The sequence below is a fragment of the Rhinatrema bivittatum genome, chromosome 1 (assembly GCF_901001135.1).
Source record: "Rhinatrema bivittatum chromosome 1, aRhiBiv1.1, whole genome shotgun sequence".
NCBI classification, from domain to species: Eukaryota; Metazoa; Chordata; class Amphibia; order Gymnophiona; family Rhinatrematidae; genus Rhinatrema; species Rhinatrema bivittatum.
This window is the reverse complement of record NC_042615.1, coordinates 269943716-269963547: the sequence shown is the minus strand read 5'-3', so window position 1 is coordinate 269963547 and position 19832 is coordinate 269943716. Positions and strand designations below refer to the sequence as shown.

General features: G+C 42.5%; 1 protein-coding gene across 1 annotated transcript in view; it reads left to right on the top strand.

The window, feature by feature from the left end:
• Window positions 1-19832, top strand: part of SFXN5 (sideroflexin 5) — a 932409-nt gene that overhangs the window by 436689 nt on the left and 475888 nt on the right. The window lies entirely within an intron of this gene.

Below are 19832 nucleotides of genomic sequence, written 5' to 3'. Positions count from 1 at the left end.
ATCATTTATTTTCATTTTGCTCATACCAGTGTTAAACTTTATTTAAACAAATTATTTTCTTACCACTAATTTTATTTCAAATCACCCTAAAAAAGGTATATCCGTATGAAAAAAGCCTATACTTATCACCACTTGTTAAAAATTTTTAACCACAAATGTTGGAAAGAGGAATACTTAGCCAATCCATTGTGAAATATAAATTAAATTATTCCCGACATGAATCATGTTTCGATTGTAGAAAACAATCTTCTTCAGGGGATATTTCTCAATGTTTTTTGCATGAAACGACCAATATTCTTCAATACCTTTAAAAACAAACACAACATATTAAAAAGTGCACATATCCTCAGTTATACAAACCCCACAACCTCCTACCATATTATCCAACCAAAAATGGTTCACACTGACTTATATCACAGAAAAAAGCTTACCCGGACAAACACTGCCTCACCCAACAGTTTCAAATATGGCGCCAAGGCGTCTCTGAAGACCTCTTAGTATAGCAGCCATTTAAATCTTGCTTCCGTTGTCCACATCACCGGAAATCATATCAAAAGGACACTAAAAAACTACAAATCCCACATTGCAATAGATCAAAAAGCAAGCCGACCCATTTCCTACTAAGAACCTTGCTTCTGCTGCTGTATCACCAAACAAGATCACACTCAAAGAAGTTTGTATCAAATTGAATCAAAACACAAACCAATCAATTTCTCTGTTCAAGCCCTTAGGAGCGACAGTGTCAAAGTAATATATCCATTTCTGTTCCCTACGTAAAAGATAATTATCAAAATCACCCCCTCTATTACTAGGTGCCAACTGTTCAATGACTGCAAAACGTAATGTATCAAAGGAATGACAATGCTGTAAACAATGTTGTACCACCGGCGCTTCTAAACGTTGCCGCACAAGGGCACTTTTGTGTTCAATCATGCGAGTTTTTAAAGTCCGTTTAGTTTTGCCAATATACAATATACAATAAAATCACCCCCTTAGACTGACAATTCGTATATGACTTAAATCTAAATTTGCCCTTGCCAAAAAACGGAAGAAACTCTCCTGAAAACGATTGACTGCAAACGCTGCATTTATTGCAGGAAAAGTGACCCTTAGGCTCAGTGTTGTCAAACAAATCACCTAAAGATTCATCAGAGAAATCAGAACAGACCATCAAGTCTCTTAAGTTCTTACTCCGCTTAAATGCAAAACGGGGAACTTGCTGTAACTCAGTGTGTAGACTAACTACATGCCAGTACTTCTTAATAATGTTCTGAACTAAATATATCTGAGGAGAATACGGGAGTACACAAGTAGTTTTGTCTGACACTGGCTGAATCTGAGATGGTAAAAATAAAAGGTCACGATTCACCCACCTAGCACGTTTGTATGCCTTTTTAATGATGTTTAAAGGATAACCTCTCTGTTGGAAGTTGAAAATCAAATATTTGGCCTTCAATTTATAATCTGAAAGATCAGAACAAAGCCTCCTTAGTCTTAAAAATTGGCCATATGGCAGATTTGATCTTAAATGATACGGATGACAGCTCTCAAATCGAAGCAGAGTATTTTTATCTGTAGGTTTGCGGTACAAAGAAAAAGCAAAACCAGTGGCATGTAGGGAAATAGAGATATCAAGATAAGCAATACACGACTTATCAAACGTGTAAGTAAATTTTATATTTACATCACAACAGTTGAGCCATGTCATGAACGATGCAAACATACTCTCTTCTCCTTCCCACACTATAAGTATGGCGCCAGATATCGCGAACCTCTACATGGGGAATTTTGAGGACAGATTTCTCTCTGTGAATCCATTTGCCAATCACGTGAAATTTTGGCGTCGATATATTGATATCGTTAGCTCCTTCATCCCTCTAAGGGTCATTTACCAGCAGAAATGGCCCTTTAAAAATTTGCCTGACTGATATGTGCATAAAATTCCATGCCTACACCCTGTAAGCACTTCAGGAAGATGTGTTTTGTGGGCAAAGGCTGAGCTGGGAACTTTTTCTCCGCCCCCTCTCCCTTCCCCTCCCTTCCCCTATCTAACCCGCCCCCCCCCCAGCCCTACCTAAATTCCCCCCCAAACTTTATTTTGTTATTTATGCCTGCCTTAGGCAGGCGTAACTTGTGCGCACCGGCCGCCGGCGCACGATCCCCCAGCACGGCCGCTGTGCAGGAAGCCTCAGTCCTGCCCCCGCCTTGCCCCTTTCACAAAGCCCCGGGATATACGTGCATCCCGGGGCTTGCACGCTTTGCCGGGCCTATGCAAAATAGGCTCGGTGCGCGTAACCCTTTTAAAACCTGCCCCTATATATGGTTTATGGTTCCAGGTCATGAACCATTTTTGATGTTCCTTCTTTGGTGTCCTTTTGTAGTTACAATATGTAGAACTGCATACAGTATTCTCAAGATGGGGGTCCTACCAGATATCTGTATCAATGAAATATTACTTTCCTCTTCCCGTTAATGTTACCTCTATTTATGTACCCTAGTATACTATTAGCTTTCTCATTAGCTTTCTCAGGTCAGATGGCCACCATGAGATCAATGGAGATAAATCTGTCTATGTCTCTGTCAATCTATTTTATTTTTTGGACCCAGCAGGTTCCTTCTGCTCCTTTGCTCTTTTAGCTCAATCAGAACCCGAGCTAGGATCTAGCACCATACACAACTACCTGGGGATTTCCTCCTTACTTTTTATACCTCTCAACTTTATTCCAGACATGGTAGTGATAGTCCTTAGATGGGAGCCATGTACCAGAGTTCATTCAAGAATCCAGCAATCTTGGGCCCCAAATCCCAGCTCTAGAATTCACCATTGCTTGATGACTACAGGTCTCTCCCTTATAGGAGCTGTGATCCCAAGTCCTGCATCAGGAATTTAAATCAGGTTTCTCCCCATGGCAGTTTGCAATGCAGCCACTGAGCCAACAGGCCGACCCTATGTCTCTCCTGTTTGATAACTACTAATTCTTCCCTACCAAAATGGTATTTGGTCCTTGGATTTCATTTTGGTCCTTGGATATTTTTCTAGTTTTGGATACAGTGCAATTGCCAAACACTCGAGAGTTCTTGCAATTTTCTGTCATCTTTCATCTTAATTATTCCTCCTGGCATATATACTTTGACTTCATGATGATGCACTATTCTGTTCTTCCTTAGTGTTTTGTTTACTTTCCCAGCCACTGATTTCAAACTAACAGGTCTGAAGTTTTTTGTTTTCTCTTTGTTCCCATCTTTGTGAAGTGGGATTACCACTTCAACTTATCACTTGGAAACTGCTCAAGTGGTAAGTTAATAAAAAATGAGATGGATAAAGTCAGTACCTGCTTCAGCTCTTTTGGTAATCATCAGGTTCCATAACTTTGTCTGCTTTCAATTGTGCCAGTAACTTGAATTCCACCTCCTCTCCAAATGATAATGTGTTTCCCCACAGTCCACGATGTCTTTTCCTTTTGTTTTTGGGCCTTCACCCTTTCCTAATGTGAGTATTGAGCAAAAGTAACTATTCAAGATATCTGTGTTCTTCTGATCTTAGAACATAAGAAATACCATGCTGAGACAGACCAATGTTCATTGAGCTCAGTATCCTGTCTCCAACAGCTGCCAGTCCAAAAGTACCCAGCAGATCTCATAAAGTAGATCTATTTCCTCTAACTCCCAGGAATAACAATAGTTTTCTTTAGTCTACCTGACTAATAATGTTAGTCCAGGAACTTGTCCAAACCTTTTTCAAACCTGCCATGCCAGTTGCCTTGACTACGTCCTCCGGCAACAAATTCCACAGTTTGTGCACGTAATTGTTTCATTTAACCCGTCCTCCGCCTTTCTTACTATTCCCTTTATTTGTCTTATTTATTTGATTTATATTCCCCTTTTAGTCTGCCTCGCTTCACTTTCATATGTAAAGAAAGTTTTGTCTCCTGCCTTTACCGATTGGATAATTTAAACATCTGTTTGAGCCTTTGCCAGTCTAACTATCCTTCCTTTGTTTCTTCTGATAATTTTGCTTGACTTCCTCATTTGTCTATATGCATTTTCTGAATGCTCATAATTTTGTAGTGGGAGACTGGAGTCCTCTGATATTAGCTGCTTGTAATTAGAGGTGGAAGATATTTTGATAAACTGGATGCTAACGAACATTTTTAGGAGTGTGGGGGGTGGATTTACTTCCTTTTAATTTATCTTATTTTTCCTTTCACTTATGTTTTTTTTTATTTGTTTATTTTTTGTTTTTCTTTTTTCTCCGTTCAGCCTCTTCCTTCTCTTCCCTTTCCTCCACCCTCACCTCCTCCCTTACATAAGAACATAAGAAATTGCCATGCTTATTCCAACAGAGGCCAAACCAGGCCACAAGAACCTGGCAATTACCCAAACACTAAGAAGATCCCTTGCTACTGATGCAATTAATAGCAGTAGCTATTCCCTGTGGGGCAGATTTTCAAAGGCTATGCACATAACATACGCGCGTAACCCAAGAAAATCTGCCCCTGCGCACGCCGAGCCTATTTTGCATAGGCTCGGCGGCGCGCATAAGCCCCGAGACACGCGTATGTCCCGGGGCTTGCAAAAAGGGGCAGTCCGGGGGCATGGCCAGGGCGTGACGGCAGATCGGGGTGGTCTGTGGGCATGGCCGGGGCGGGGTGGCGGTCCGGGGCGGGGTCGAGTGCTCCGACACTGTGGCCTGTGCTGTGGCATGGCGCGCCGGTGCACGCAAGTTATGCCTGCCTCGGGCAGGCGTAACTTTTTCAACAAAGGTAGGGGGGAATTTAGTTAGGGCTGGGGGGGTGGGTTAGATAGGGGAAGGGAGGGGAAGATGGGGGGGGGGAGCCGGAGAAAAAGTTCCCTCCAAGGCCGCTCTGATTTCTGAGCGGCCTTGGAGGGAACGGGGAAAGCCATCGGGGCTCCCCTTGGGCTCAGCGCGCGCAAGGTGCACATGTGTGCACCCCCTTGCATGCGCTGACCCCGAATTTTATAACATGTGCGCGGCAGTGCGCGCATGTTATAAAATTGGGCGTATATTTGTTCACGCCAGATTGCGTGAACAAATCTACGCCCGCGCATAAGTTTTAAAATCTGGCCCTATGTAAACTTGATTAATAGCACTCAGTACTCAGTCTCTTCTTGTCTGTGCAGTCTGGCAGCAGGGAGCTGCCTTGGACCTCATCTTCAGCCGCAGTTTATCTTTGCAGCTTATTGCACTGATGACTCCTCTTAAAGGCCCTGGACTGCCCCAGGCCACAGCAATCCTGCAGCAGGGATTTGCTATGGGCTGCAACAGTAATGCTTCTTCAGCCAACTACTCGTGGAAAGTCAAGAATTTAAGATGCCCAAGATGACTGTGAGGGGATATGATTATGACAGATTTATAAAATCATGAGTGTGGTGGAATAGATAACTAGGGAATGGTTATTTAGTTTTTCAAATAGTACTAAGCCTAGGAGACATTGGAAACAAGTAGCAAATTTAAAACAAATTCAATTCACAATCAAGATGTGGAATTTGTTGCCGGAGGATATGGTCAAGAGATACAACTATTATGGCAATTTAAACGTATATCACGAAGTTGTTAATACTAAATAACATACAGGTGACATATATAATATTTCAATGTTTATTAAATTCAAACAAGAAAATTACAAGCAACCTAATTCTCAAAAATTCACAGCATCACCCCAAGGAATATTCACCTAAAAATACCCACCCATACTCACACAATAATCATACACCATTCATACCACTTACCCACACACATCCTTCATACCTCCCATCATTAAAATTCCTCCATTTTTCCAAATTGTATCACACACAAGTGAAAAAGCCTCTTCACAATACAATAAATCCTTCAAAAACAATCTGTTCACAAGCAGAGAGAGTTCTATTTCACAAATTTTTCTTCGTTCAAGGAACGAGAATCCTTCAATTCTTCTTCATCTTCTCAACATGTTTCGCCTTCCCACAGGCTTCTTCTGGAGAACCTTTGAAGAATCTCCTACTGCTTATTCTCCATCAACATATTCCCACGCAGGTTTCATCTACAACATTTAACAATCTAAATCAATATTACTTAAAAACTATAATCCCTACCAAACCCTTAAATTTTACCTTCAAACAACCATATCATTTTTTTACCTATACGTCCCAAAAATTTTTTTTTGACGTACATGCAGATATGTGAATAGGCTTTTTCACTTGTGTGTGATACAATTTGGAAAAATGGAGGAATTTTAATGATGGGAGGTATGAAGGATGTGTGTGGGTAAGTGGTATGAATGGTGTATGATTATTGTGCGAGAATGGGTGGGTATTTTTAGGTGAATATTCCTTGGGGTGATGCTGTGAGTTTTTGAGCATTAGGTTGCTTGTAATGTTCTTGTTTGAATTTAATAAAGATTGCAATATATATGTCACTATATGTTATTTAGGAGGATATGGTCAAGGCATCTAGCATAGCTGGGTTTAAAATGTTTTAGCCAAGTTCCTAGAGAAAAGGTCTATAAACAATTATTAGCCAGGTAGACTTGGGATAGCCATCATGTATCTCTGGGAATGAGCAAAGAGAAATGGATTTACTCTTTGGGATCTGCCTTGCATTTCTTAGTGACCTAAGTTGGTCACTGTCAGAGACAGGATGCTAGGCTCAATGGACTTTTAATCTGACCTAGCATGGAACGTCTTATGTTCTACCCCTATTACAGGGTTGGCCATCTCCAGTCCTCAAGAGCCATAAATAGACCAGGTTTTCAGGATACTTACTATGAATATGCATGAGATAGATGTGCATGCACTGCCTCCATTGTATCCAAATAGATCTCATGCATATTTATTATGGATATCCTAAAACTTGATCTGTTTGTGGCACTGGAATTAGCCTCCCCTACCCTATTGCATCAAAAATATACCAAAAAAAACCCCTTAAATAGTATCAATTTATGTCTAATGTCTTATAGCACTATTTGTTTCCTCTCCGATATGTGGGCTCTCTAACTTTTTTTTTTACAGTGTAAGCATTAGGATCCACAGTAGTCTCAACCTTTAACTCATTCCTGCATATATTAAGCAGCAGGGTCATTTATTACAATTTAGTCATTTTATCCTTCTGGCTGATTATTGACCATTGTTTACCGCCTGCTGTTTTTTTAATTAGAAACCTTTGCTGTCTTCAGTGCCAGTTTCACACGATGTGTGGGACTTTTTATGTAACAGAGCCTGTAAAATAGCAGTAAGCAATGAGAAAGCATAGTTCCTAAACCAGGGAAATTCAGCTCTGAGTTGACTTTAATCATTATAGCTTTTGTGATATTTTTCTCAGTAAAATTCAAGGTTAAAATGTAAAAATTTGAAAACTCATAGTTTTGTAGAAAACGGAATAAATATATAAAGGATGTCAAATGGCTGACAGAAGATATATATATTTTTTTTAACTTCACAAGTTACAAGTAACTGACTGAGATTGCATTATTTTTACTGTTAAAGGGCACAAAGACTTCTGTCCGCCCTTGGATCATTAAACACACTGACTCGCATGTGGTTTTCTACAAAGGAATGGACCATTCTATTGCCAAAGTACAGAAGATTCCTCAATTATTTAATTTTAAAAGGGGTAGATATTCAAAAGCCATTTAGATAGCTAACTCAAAAGTTATCCATCTAAATGGTAAATGTGGCATATTTAGCCACTTAGCTATCTAAATTATAGCTGGATAGATAGTAATCTGGCTATAATTTAGACAGATTAAAAAAAGGGGTGTTTTGGGGGCATTCCAGGGAGGGGCAAAGATAACGGACTAACCTAGCAGAATATCGGGTATATCCCGCTAGGTTAGCCAGAAATTTTAGACTTGCTTCTGAGCAGGTCTAAAGTTATCCAGCCTCGTGTGGCTGAATAACGTGCTACATAGCCGGATATCTTTATAAAGTATCTGGCTAAGTAGCCCTGTAATTACCCAAGAATATAAGTTATCAATGGGGCAATTCCTCCCTCCCCACACCTAAGTGTAATAGTAAGGCCATGCACTTCTAGCACCCTGCGCCCCCCCCCCCCCCAAACCTTTTTAACAACTTAGAAAGGGGAAGGCATTGTACACCATCCCTGCTCTCCATTATCACTTAGAAGTATAATTGGGCTGCCTCCCCCCACCCACCCACCCACCCACAAGAAAGAATAGTGGCACCTGTTCCCCCATCCCCTGACCCTCCCTGTCTCCTCCCAATACCTTTTTTTATGTGATCTGAGAGCGAGGAACTCCCTGCCCTGCTTCCAGTGCCTCCAGCACTACTCTGACAGAAGACAGCTTTTAAAGATATCCGGTTAAGTAGTACGTAATTCTACCCCATAAGTTTCAACTTATCCAGCTAAGTGGCGACAAAAGTCTGGCTAAGTAGCGCTGAGGCTACTTATCCGGCTAAGTAGCTCTGTATAAGACTTAGCTGGCTAAATAAGAAAGCTGGATAAGTAAGAGAAAAGCACTACTTAGCCAGATAAGTAAAATAGATAATTAGCGTTCAAAGACTTATCCAGCTACCTTACTTATCCAGCTATGTAGCACTTTTTAAAACTTATCTGGCTAAGTGTTGGATATAACATCTCTATATAAGAAGTGGTTCAAGTTGTAGCCTCTGAGTAGGCTGTCTATGACTTTCTGTCTGAAAAGATTGCATTTTTAGCTAAAATCACTAATATGACTTTGGCAAAAAATTATTTTATGTTCCAGAATTCATTATACCAACAAATTCAAGGCATGGCCAAGGGCACAACTAAGCCTCTGTGGCTTCTTTGTGTGTAGCTTAATTTGAACGTCTAATGTTTACACTTCTCCATTTTGGTCATCAGTGAAGACATGGAAATGTTACATATATGATATATTTATTCTCTGTGGACATAGCCACACACGATATGTGATGTCATGCAATGGTACTGCTTCAGTCTTATTTCTCCTCTAGCCCAGAAACTTCTGGATTCCATTTTGGGCATGCCCAGGACTACCAATGCTAGCATCGCCGCAGACCTCCCTCAGTCTATTTTCATATGCTTCACAAAAGGTCAAAGTTCTCTTCATTTCCTCAGCTGAAAAGAACTGGATTCTTAAATTAACAGCCAGCTCTGAAACTAAAAATGGCAATGCTGACATCAACATCGTCAAAGAAGGATAAAAGTGTTAAAAATGCCAATAATAGCAGATCTTACAACAACTCTCTCTACCCCACTATGTATAAAGTTAATGGGGGATTGATTATATACAATTATAGCAGATCAGCATGACCACTGTATCTGCTATTTGGGCCTGGACCAAAATAGTGCTACATGCAGCCCTTGTGGCAGAATGTCCCTGACCTCCAACATGAGCTCAAAGGCTTGTCAAAGCATGACAGCTCAAAAAAACCTAAGATGCATCATAGATCTCCTCAAGAAGATAGGTCCCCATCACACTTACTGGTGAAGAAGTGCAAGGATAAGAAATCAGGGCCATACTCTGACAGTGCGGTACATACGGTGCCAAACCCTTCAGGCTCAACATTAGTGCTAGCCACCACTGGTGCAGAACTGTCGGCACTGAAGGACAGCAAAGTGCAGAAGGCTCACAGCACTACTTCTTGGCACAAACATCATCCTCATCAGCACATACAACTCCTTGTGCTACTGTGTCAGTGCAGAGAACAGCCCATGCCGAGCAACCAAGAAAATAAATCCAGCAAACAGAAAAGTTTAACAGATTTTTCTGTCACCACCATTGCTACAGCCACATGCTTCATCAATCACAGTTATGAAGGAGCCGTGGCTAACTTTCCCTACTTTGACTGCTACTCATTCATCCAAAAACTCTGGATGGATTTCGTAAAGACTTATGTTGATGAACTTCCAAATAAGGGAAAGTCTATGAAAAAACGATACTGGAAAAATTGAGAGAAATTAGAAGCAAAATGTTCATCTCTGCCTCAGGGTGAGGATATCATAAGGGAAGACCCAATTACAATCTCTTTTTCTGACGAGATTGTAACTCAGAAAAAGACATGCCTTTGCCAGATCATTCATACATTGGATCCCATTCTGGTCATTCTTATGTCTCAGGGGATTTGGATGATTTACCTGATGATGGAGGATTACCAGATCTACATTCGGACCCCTGCTGGAGCCTAATAAGCCATCTTTTCCACCTGTGGATACAATGTACTCTTCTTTTATATGAAAGATATCAGTGGTGCTAGCCTTCAATCTCTACGAGGTCAAAGCACTTCAACTGAATGACAAAGAGTCTTGCAGTGTCTGCAAATTCCTAAGCAGAACAAAGTAGTCCCTAAGCACCACGTACTTCTACAGGTCTAAATCAAGATATGGAAAACACCGCATTCGATTGTTCCTTAGTGAAGTCCATAAATATAGGATTCAGAAATATGAAACATCCAATTATCACACAACTCGCTAATCGCAGAGCCAGCCATGAAGAAAGCTAGGAAAAATAAAATATTTATAAACACACCACCTGGCAAGAACTCAAAAATTCTAAACAACATTGGAAAGAGCTTATCAAGGAGCCTCTCTGCAGTCTAGGAATGAGGCCCATCAAATTCAAATAATTCAATATCTATACAACAATCTGCAACAACTGAAATTATTGTTTAAAACCTGCTGGAACAGGACTGAAACAGTTCACAGACATAATTCATAACCCTGAGGATTCAGCACGATATCTGGCATACTCTGTGATGCTTTCAATACCTCTTCAAGGGTAATGGCAACAGGTATTGTAGCTCATAGACGAGAATGGCTTCAGAATTCTGGGCTATGAGAAGATATATATGATAAGCTAGCACCATAATTGTTATGCACAGGAAGGTGGACCCTTGATCCGAGATAGTCACCAAGGTTCGTACCGTCGGAAGGCGAGGCACACTCAGTTGGTCTTATGCGCGTGGACAAGGAAATCTGGATGCAGGCGCCTCCTGCAGGTCGTATGTTCCAGATAGCTGGCACCTCCAGCCGGTCGTAAAGTCCAGGGAAGAAGAACAGTCAGGCCTCCACAGCCCGTCCAGAAGACGAGATCAGAATAATCCGCAGTCAATCCAGAGGTCAAGACCAGAGCGTATTCCACAGCCAGTCCAAGGTTTGAAACCAGAGAGTGTTCCACAGCCAGTCCAAGGTTTGAAACTAGAGAGTGTTCCACAGCCAGTCCAGGGGTCGAAACCAGAGCGTATTCCACAGCCAGTCCAAGGTTCGAAACCAGAGCGTATTCCACAGCTAGTCCAAGGTTTGAAACCAGAGAGTGTTCCACAGCCAGTCCAGGGGTCGAAACCAGAGCGTATTCTACAGCCAGTCCAAGGTTCGAAACCAGAGAGTGTTCCACAGCCAGTCCAGGGGTCGAAACCAGAGCGTATTCCACAGCCAGTCCAAAAGTCAAAACCAGAGAAGATTCCGCAGCCAGACCAAGACGTCACTAACAGAGGAACTCAGAAGCCGGTCCAGGAGTCAAGCACAGGAAGTCACAACAGGAACAAAACTCAGGAACAAGATCCATAGGAGCCAAGAAGTCAAGGCAAGGTCTGAGATGCAGACCTTGCCCTTAAATAGTCCCCAATGGCTGGAACTCAAAGAGAGGAGCCAATCCCATCACAGGAATGACTCCTATAGCAAATCCTCTTCTGCCGCGTACAGCCCTAGAGGGGGCGGAGCCAGAAGCCCCAGGAGGATGGCCGACACCGTGGCCATGTTGAAGCAGTGAAACAGCCGTGGAACAGACCCGCTGAAGCAGGACGCCGTCAGCGGGGACGAGGCGGTCTGCCACGCCGGTAAGTGACGGGCCCCGGTCATGGCTTGCCGCCGCCGAGGGCCATAACAATAATATGCAATGGTGATAGGCTGTTTGGAGAGAAAATTAATTATACAGTAGAGGTGATCAAGAACCAAAGTAGTGCTGTGCAACACTTTCAATGTCTCAAATGGATACTTCTGCTTCTGGATACTCCTCTTGGAGAAGAGACAGCTGAGGGGGGGATATGATAGAGGTCTTTAAGATCATGAGAGGTCTTGAACGAGTAGATGTGAATCGGTTATTTACACTTTCGAATAATAGAAGGACTAGGGGGCATTCCATGAAGTTAGCAAGTAGCACATTTAAGACTAATCGGAGAAAATTCTTTTTCACTCAACGCACAATAAAGTTCTGGAATTTGTTGCCAGAGGATGTGGTTAGTGCAGTTAGTATAGCTGGGTTCAAAAAAGGTTTGGATAAGTTCTTGGAGGAGAAGTCCATTAAAGGCTATTAATCAAATTTACTTAGGGAGTAGCCACTGCTATTAATTGCATCAGTAGCGTGGGATCTTCTTAGTGTTTGGGCAATTGCCAGGTTCTTGTGGCCTGTGTTGGAAACAGGATGCTGGGCTTGATCTGACCCAGCATGGCAATTTCTTATGTTCTTATGTTGCCAAGATCCATATCATAGACCTTATTACTATTATTAGCAAAGATGTTATAGCTCTTACAGCTACTATAGACAAAGACCTAGAGTATTGCAGCAACTGCCATATACCCATTAGCAGAATCAACACCTGCAATTAAAGCTGAGAATGTGCCAACAACAAAGGTAAAGCCAGCAGCCTCCACAGATGCTTGGTACTAGTTTTTGACAATTGAACAATATACCAACAAAATCCATGCCCAGAATTCCAAATTGGGGGGTGGGGGGAGATTATAGTTCTCTAAACATGGCTGGAACCTTATCACAATGGACAAATGGATTTAAATATCATAAGCCATGGATACTTTCCTTTTGGAAAATTCCACCACAATTCCCCTCTCCTCCCATTACCAAAATCATTCGCAGACAGTTGTAGGTGTTGAAACAAGAAGTAAACTCTCTCCTTAATTCCAAAGCAGTTCAACCAGTACCAACCAATCAATGGCGACAGGAGTTTTAATCCCTATATTTCCTGATTCTAAAGAAATTGGGGGATCTCTGCCCCATTTTAGATCTCAGAAATCTCAATATCTACTTACAAAGAGAAAAATTCAAAATGAACACATTAAGTACCATCATACCATTGCTTCAACAATATGACTGGTTGATTATGCTGGACCTGAAGAACATTTATGTTCGCATACCGATCAACAAATAACACAAAATATTTATGGTTCACCTTGCTCAGCAACAGTAACAATACAGGGTTCTTCCTGTTGGACCAGCAGCAGCCCCAAGGGTCATTATAAAATGTCTAGCAGTTGTATCAGCAAGACTAAGAAGAGAGAATTTTCTCGTGTTTCCATACCTTGACTGTTGGCTAATATTGAGTATCTCCTACAAAAACTCTATAAAAGATACCAACCATGTCATTTCATTTATGCACAGCCTTGGTTTCATAATACATTTTCAGAAATCATCCATAGTATCAAAGTAACGCATAGTGTTTTTAGGCAAAAAACTTGACATGATGAGGAGCAGAGTTTACTTAACATTTTAATGGGAATCCAAGCTAAAATCACTCGTAAGCAGTATAAAAGCAGTTCAAACGAACATGGCAAAAAGGTACATGAGAATCCTAGGACACATGGCTTCCATACTCCAAGCTACATCTCTAACAAGCATAAACATGAAGTATGCTCCATAGCACTTAAGTTCCTGGCGGAGAAGTCTATAAACTGCTATTAATCAAGTTGACCTTGGGAATAGCCACTACTTATTACTGGCATTAATAGCATGGGATTTATTTATTGTTTGAGTACTTGCCAGGTACTTGAAAACTGGCTTGGCCACTGTTGGAAACAGGATGCTGGGTTTGGCCTGACTCATTATGGCAAATCTTATGTTCTTAAGTCACCATTGGGACCAACAAACATAGCCTCTCCACCACAAAATTCCAATCACAAGTGCACTTCGGTGATCACTGCAGAGGTGGGAAGACCCAAAAAATCTGCAACACGGGCAACACATACATCTGCCTCAGATGCATGCAGTATTGACAACCAATGCATCAAATCATGGTTGGGGAGCTCTTATTGGTTTGCTAAGTACTGAATGTGCATGGACAGGACAAGAAGCATCTCTGTATATACACTTTTTAGAGATGAAGGTCATTTTCAATGGCCTCCAGGTGTTCAAAAGGTACTTGAGAAACAAAGTCATACAGATTCAAACAGATAACCAAGTGACGATGTTCTACCTAAACATGCAATGGAGCACAGCTCCTACCAATTATGTGCATAAGCCATACAAATCTGGAAATTAGCAGTGGAAATGAAGACGCAGATAACAGCCATCTACCAACCAGGTAATGAAAACCTTCTAGTGGATAAGTTGAGCTGCCAACTTCAGCTGTATATGTGGACAGTCAACGACAAGGTTCTAGAATATGTATTTAAGCTCTTGGGTACTCCAACCATAGATTTCTTTGCTTTAACTTTCAACCACAAATTAAACAAGTTTTGCTCCAAAAGGCCTACAGATAGATACATTCACCATTGTATGGAACATAGGACTAGTATACGCTTTTCCGCTTATTCCATTGCTTGCAAAGCCCATATTGAAATTGTGCAGACAAAATGGGGAAATCATCCTTATAGCTCCATTTTGGCCTCATCAGGGATGGCTTTCTTGGCTCCACAGGCTTCAGTGGCTCATCCAGTCAGGTTACCATTAATCCTGAGCCTCCTTACCCAATATAAGGGAATGGTTCTCTACACTTGCACTGACAGTATGGATGTTGAGAGTAGAGTAATAAACACTTACAATCTCCCTAAGCAAATAAATGACATGTTGCTATCAGCAAAATACCCTTCCATGCAAAGGTTTTACAACTACAAATGGATGAGATTTTCTAAATGATGCCACAGAAAGGGTGAAGATTCCTTCAAATGTAAACTGACAGTACTTCTAAATTATTTGATGCATCATGTAAACACAGGGTTAAAATTAAATTCAATATGAGTCTACCTTAGTGCTATCAGAGTTTATCATTACCAAAAAGGTAGACATTAAGTATCCCAACATCCCCTTTAGCAAAGTTTATATAGTTTGCAGTCTCCTATTTAACCACCTCCACTGCAATGGGATCTTAACTTGGTACTACATCAATTGATTCTATCCCCCTATAAGCCCATGGCATCAATGGACTTAAAGTATGTTACTTGGAAGAAGGGATGCACAGCACAAAAAAAATTCATTTTGGTTCATTCATTTGGTTGTTGAGACCCATATTCATTTCATTAGTTTCATATCAAGTTTTTGTTTATGCGTGTCATTAGTTTCATTCATTTTCCATTAAAACCTACAGGGGAAATACTGTAGTCTCTTATGGGCTCTAGAATAGTAATGTTTTTAATCAAATCTAATCAAACTTGTTAGAAGAAATCATCAGAAGGGGGAAGGAACTGCAAGGCATTTAGAGTGTGGCAAAGTGGAAACAAAAGTGGCATAAATAGTAGCATTAAGCTCCGTAAAAGTGTACCAGGATTACAAGATTGGCAGGAGTTCTGTAATGCAACGTGAGTGAAGCAAAGAAGCAGTAAGAGGAGGAAGAATGCTCCAAGATTTAAAAAGAGGATGCCAACCAAGCAATAGTGTTATGAACAGTTAGTTGATGGCATCACGAGAAGCAAAGTGGTACCAAAAGTGGCTTCTGCACCATGAAGGGGAAATGAAGCAGAAAACATGGCAGAAAATAATCCCAAATTATAGATAAAGGGACCAATAATCAGAAAGAGTGGTATCCAAATTTTATGTTTAAATCTGTTTATTGAAACATGAACATAACAACCAGCATAAGCCAAATTTTAAAAGCATAGGAGAGGGGCACAGCAGCACCCCAGATTGGCAAGAAGACCTCAAAGTGTAAGAGCTGGAGTATGCCAGGACGGTACAGTGGCAGAAAGAAGTGAAGAATCCCAAGGTGGAAAATCTGCACATGGCAGCGAGGCAAAGCGGCACAAGGATCCAAAGGTGTAGGATAAGAGGCATAGCATTAAGTCAGAGTGGCATGGGAGATGGCAGTCATTCCATTGGAGGATACAGACAATCATAGAGGGGGATGCCTCTTCCTGTCAAAGTATAGCTTCACCTGGCTGATCCACCAGTCCAGTAGGATGTCTGTCACAGAGTTATAGGTAGGTATTCAAGTGCACAGTACAGTAGAACTGCGAGTGGGCCATGAAATCAGTTATGGTTCATGGAGCGGTGGCGCAAGTGTGCAAAAGAATGGATAACCATGGCAAGAGCACAAGAAAGCAAGAAGGTGAATATCATAGATGAAGAATGGTATTAAAATACTGAGGAGCGTTTTAGTAAGTTTGAAAAGCAATATATGGCTAGGGCATGATAAAAAAAGGTAGCAGGTACTGTAGGGGAAGAGAATTTGGCAAAACCCTTGAACACAGCTGGAATAGTAGGAAGAAAGTGCCCTCAGGTACCAAGACTGGCTTGGAATGGCAGGGGCAGCAGTGGGGCAGGTTCATCTTAAGAACTTGAATGGTAGGACCAGAGAAATATAGCAAGAAGGGTTTCCATATAATACTCCCAAAAGAGTTTGGCAGTTCTTGTACATGCACAGAGCAGTGGAGCGAGTGAGAACCGTAATGTGGCAAGATTGGCTTGGAGCAGTGGCAGCAGAAATGATATTGATTAATAATTTTAAAAATTGGAATGGTAGGAGCAGAGCAACACAGTAAGGAGTGTAGCTGTAACACTCTCAAAGCTGTGTTGTTGTCAGTTTTAGGTCCATGTAGCATTTGAGAAATAATTTTGCAGGTATAAAATGTAGCATTCTTAGGGACTGCAAAATTTATTGGAAATAATTAAGCATCCTGAGCCTTGCTAAGACTGTTTTGATATGGTTAGAAGATAACATACTGAAGCTGGAAGTGTCAGATCCCAGGGATTGTGGTTTTTGCCTTACAGGCTTAAGTAGGATTCGTCAGGACTGAATGGATATGGTGGAGCATGAGATGCACCAGCTGGAAGTGTCAGGTCATGGAGGTGCTGACTGCAGCAAGAGAGGCTTATGCAGGATGCATCAGGCCTGAGTGGACATGTGGAGAATGGGATGTTGCAGCTGGACGTGTCAGGCTACGGAGGTCATAGCTGTAGCAAGGGCTTATGTAGGATACGTCAGGCCTGAGTGGATAAGGTGGAATCTGGGATGTTGCGTTTGAAAGTTTCAGGTCATGGAGTTCATGGCTGCAGCAAGAGAGGCTTATGCAGGATACATCAGGCCTAAGTGGATAAAGTGAAGTATGGCATGCTGCAGTTGGAAGTGACAGGCCTCGGTGGTAATGGTTAGAATATGGCATGCCGCAGCTGTGCCATGCCTCAGTGGTTATGGTTTGAAAATGGCATGCCGAAGCTGTATCAGGCCTCAGTAGTTATGGTTTGAAAATGGCATGCTGAAGCTGTGTCAGGCCTCAGTGACAATGGTTGGAACATGTCATGCCCTATCTGTAAGTTTCAGGCCACAGTGGTTATGATTTGAAAATGGCATGTGCTAGCTATAAGTGTCAGGCCACAGTGGTTAAGATTAGAATATGGCATGCTGCAACTGTGTCAGGCCATAGAGGTTAAGTTTTGAAAATGGCATGCTGCAACTGTGTCAGGCCACAGAGGTTAAGTTTTGAAAATGGCATGCTGCAGCTGCAAGCATCAGGCCACAGTGTCAGAGTTGGAGTAAGACAGACTGATAAAGGATGTTATTCTTCAGTGGTGGAGTTTGGAGAAGAGACAGAGGATCTTAATGGAGTCATGCCCCAGTGGTGTTTTGAAAACACCACTCCTGAGGCATGACTCTCCTATCTCCTCCTTCCTGCTTCTCCTCAACAACTGTTTGGAGTGAAGCAGACAGGAGAAGTCAGTGGAATCATGCCTCAGAGGTGGCTTTTGGGGAAAAGGAGGCAGAGGAACTGAGCGGAGTCATGCCTCAGAGGATGCATTTTGGGAAAAAGAAGCAGAGAAAATGAGTGGAGTCATGTCTTAGAGGTTGCATTTGGGGAAAAGGAGGCAGAGGAACTTACTGGAGTCATGCCTTGGAGGTTGCATTTTGGGAAAAGAAGGCAGAGGAACTGAGTAGAGTCATGCCTCCGAGGTTGCATTTGGTGAAAAGGAAGCAGAGGAACTCAGTGGCGTCATACTTCGGAGGTTGCATTTGAGGAAAAGGAGGAAGAGGAACTCTGTGGAGTCATGACTTGGTGGTGTACAAACAGGCAGAGGAACTCAGTAGAGTCATGACCCTGCAGTGGTGCTTAGAACATGGCAGGCAGACAAAGAATGTATCAAACCTTTGAATTTGTGTGAGGTGTATGGCAGTGTAAGGCTGCTGCAGGATGTGCTGCCAGAACCCTGTGCTGTTGATTTTGGGGCATGGTAATGAAAGGCTGCTACTGGATGTGCTGTCAGACCCCTATAGTGTCAGGTCCCAGGGTTTTTGATGTGGGACAAGTCAGGAGGAAACAGAAGGATTAATGCCCCAGAGTTGTTGTTGAGGACTTGTCAGGAGGAAGTAAGATGAGTCAGACCCCATTGTTGTTGAAGGGGCATATCATGAGGAAGCAGGAGGTTTGAAGCCCCAGTGTTGTTGCTGGGGATGTGTCAGGAGGAATCAGGAGGATTGAAGCCCCAATGTTAATGTTGGGTCTTAGCCAGGAGGAAGTAAGCTGAGTCAGAACCCAATTTTCCTGATGAGGTCAAGTCAGGAGGCAGGCCTCAGTTACATCAATGGGGTAAAGTAAGAAGGAAGTAAGCTGAGTCAGACTCCAGTTTTCTGAATGGGACAAGTCTGGAGATGGCATGTTACAAGCCCCAGTTTTATGGATGGGGACAAGTCAGGAAGGCAGCAGGGTATGACAGGCCCCGGTTTTGTGGATGGGGACAAGTCAAGAGGCAGCAGGGTGTGACAGGTACCAATTTTGTGTATGGGGAGAAGTCAGGAGGCAGCAGGACATGACAGGCCCAGTTTGGTGGATGGAGACAGGTCAGGAGGCAGCAGGGTGTGACAGGCCTCAGTTTTCTGGTTGGGGACAAGTCAGGAGGCAGCATGATGTGACAGGCCACAGTTCTTTGGGTGGGGACAAGTTAGAAGGCGGCAGGGTATGACAGGCCCCAGTTTTATGGATGGGAACAAGTCAGGAGGCAGCATGTTGTGACAGGCCCCAGTTTTGTGGATAGGGATAAGTCTAAAGGCAGCATGTTGTAAAAGACCCCAGTTTTGAGAATAGGGATGAGTCAGGAGTTGGTAGGCTGTGACAGACCCCAGTTTTGTGGATAGGGACAAGTCAGGAGGTAGCAGGGTGTGTCAGACCCCAATTTTCTGGATGGGGACAATTCAGAAAGCAGTATATTTTGTCAGTACCCAATTTTGGGGATGGAGGCAAGTCAGGAGGCAGCAGGGTGTGACAGGCCTCAGATTTTTGGATGGAGACAAGTCAGGAGGCAAGTTGTTGTAATAGGCCCCAATTTTGTTAATGGGGACAAGTCATGAGGAAGCAGGGTATGACAGGCCACAGTTTTCTGGGTGGTGACAAGTCAGCAGGATGTAAGCTGAATCAGACCCCAGTTTTCTGGATAGGGACAATTGCAAGGTAGCATGGTGTGACTGGCCCCAGATTTGTGGATGTGGGCAAGAAAGGAAGCAGCATGCTGTGACAGGCTCCAGTTTTGTGAATGGGGACAACTCATGACGCAGCAGGGTGTGACAGGCCCCAGTTTTCTGGATAGGGACATTCATGAGGCAGTAGGGTATCACAGGTCCCAGATTTTCTGGGTGGGAACAAGTCAGGAGATAGCATGGTGTGACAGTTCCCAGATTTGTGGATGTGTACAAGAAAGGAAGCAGCATGTGGTGACAGTCCCTGTTTT